The following is a 2416-nucleotide window of genomic DNA, read 5'->3' on the forward strand; positions in this document are numbered from 1 at the left end:
TCATCATCATCATCATCATCATCATCATCATCATCATCATCATCATCATCATCATCATCATCTTTTTTATCAGTGCATTCTCTTCGGCATTGATGCCTCCTACCACAGATACTCATTTAACTATTTAATAATATTGCCCAAAAGGATGAACATTTTAACTTTAAGCCTAATCAAATGCAAAGTTGATTTGAAACCTAAAAATTTATGATTCCTAATTTCTCTCGAATATTCTTTTGTGTAGAATTTTTGTTTTCGATTTATATTCACGAAGTTTCTACCCTGTAAAAGAAAAAAAAATCCAGGATAGATGGCTATTTAATGAGTCTTACTGGGACTCAAAATTAGGGAATGAATGATGGAAATAAAAAGCAAAGAAGCAGCTAGTAAATTCAATGGAAAAAGCACAGTCTCTTCTGAACACTAAGGGTACAGTAAGGGTTCAAATAAGCACTTTAAAAAGAGTAAATACGTCAGTTGTTGGACATATTGTAGAGTTATTGGTATCGAACTTGAATAGACGTCAGAACATTTGAAAGTTATTGGTATCGAACTTGAATAGACGTCAGAACATTTGAAAGTTATTGGTATCGAACTTGAATAGACGTCAGAACATTTGAAAGTTATTGGTATCGAACTTGAATAGACGTCAGAACATTTGAAAGAGGTTGGGGTCGCCGGTCAGAGGTAAACTTATCGAGAAAAAGGCTGCCAAATTTAAATGACTTCCATGCTTGAGTGTTTTGGAAACTGCAAATTTACATTTTTTGTGCCTTTGGTCAATGTTTATTAGTTAAATCCAAACAGAAATGAGTTTTAAAATGAACATAATGGGTGTTTTAGTCAAAAACAAAAAGAAATAGAAAAACTCCAGAGGGCGGAAAATATCTCTTTCTTCGATTTCATTATTTTGACGAGCGCCTGATTTCACCACGATGCCACACATTGTATACTAAGATCTTGATGTTCCCTATATGAGAAGACTGACCTACATATGAAGGTATGCAACTGTTGTGGTTTCTCTTTCGATGATATCGGTTACTATAATTATCGTAACGGTTGGAAAGAAACAGTTGATCTGTGAACTGATGTTTTTTCTAGATATTGTTTCTGATTACCATTTGTGATAAGATATAAGCCTACAGCTATGCATTATTTTGATATCTGTAAACGTGTCTGGCGCCCTGAATTGTATATTTCTTTTTTTTTAGACGTATGGTAACGAAAAACCAAACTGAATCTATTTCTTCGAACGTATTATGTGTTCCAGCGACATGTAGGCTAACCTCTGTCTGTCTGTCTGTCTGTCTGTTTGTCTGTCAGTGTCAGTCTGTGGTAAATGAATGCTGTGAGCTTAACGTCCCCATCGACACAACATATTAGACCGGTCCCAGAGTGGCTCTGTAGCTCTGACCTGTAGCTCACCTAGCTCGCACCGTGCAAATGAACGTATACATTATCGTGTGCCGGAGCAGCGTCGCTGTATGGTCCGTCTGTTGTCCGCTGAGCTGCGCGACGCGTCAGACGTGCTATTCAAGTGTTGTATAACACGTCGGACATGTCTCACACGCAGCCTCGTTTCGTGTTTATTCTCTAGTGAAATTCTTCACAGATCATCAAAATCAGCGAGAAGTAAGTATTATTAGGTGCTTTACTATTAGATATTGATGCTAGTATCAACACTTGACGTCAAAATCCCAAGAAATACACTTTATCCTACATCAAAATTTCGAATCGAGAGGTTGACTAAGTTTCGACTGTTTATTTACGTACGTAGGCCTGTGTGCTTCTACCCTAGTGTGGCGGTGCTGACACGCAGAGGGCGTTCACTCAGACACAGAAGCCAACGCACAGTGCGGCTTTTCTGATACGCTGACAGGTCAGACCTACAGAGCCACTCTGGGACCGGCCTTATTTTGCGTAACATTCACACATTTTCCGACGCTACCTGTAGAGTAAGGCCAAACCACGCTGAGAAGGATGCAGGATATGGGCAGAACAACTGAAACACTTTTTAATATGCAGGGTGCTTCAAAAACATTCATCAACTTTGTTACTTTATGCAAAAAGTGTGCTTTCGATTCCTCCGGGGGGAAGGTTGTTGAATCGAGTACGCTGCTAATACGGGAGGCCATTGCGGATCGGGTTGGGTCGGGTCGGGTCGGGTCATCGCCTGAAAGAAAACAAACGCGTTTTTTTTAAAACGAGAGTCAGGTGCGATCGGCTCGTGCCACGATAGACTCTTTGCGCCCTCAATCTGGCTAGCAAACTGACCCGACCGGACGCGATCCCCGAATGGGCACCCCGTATAACATGAATTTCTCTGCTGAGACGCTGTTTCCCGCTCAGCGCTAGTTGGTTGCCCTTGATAGGCAGGCGCGGGGCGTCTTGACTTACCTCAGTTATGTTCATGGGGGGG

This window comes from Aplysia californica, unplaced genomic scaffold, assembly GCF_000002075.1.
Source record: "Aplysia californica isolate F4 #8 unplaced genomic scaffold, AplCal3.0 scaffold00021, whole genome shotgun sequence".
In the NCBI taxonomy this organism is placed as follows: domain Eukaryota; kingdom Metazoa; phylum Mollusca; class Gastropoda; order Aplysiida; family Aplysiidae; genus Aplysia; species Aplysia californica.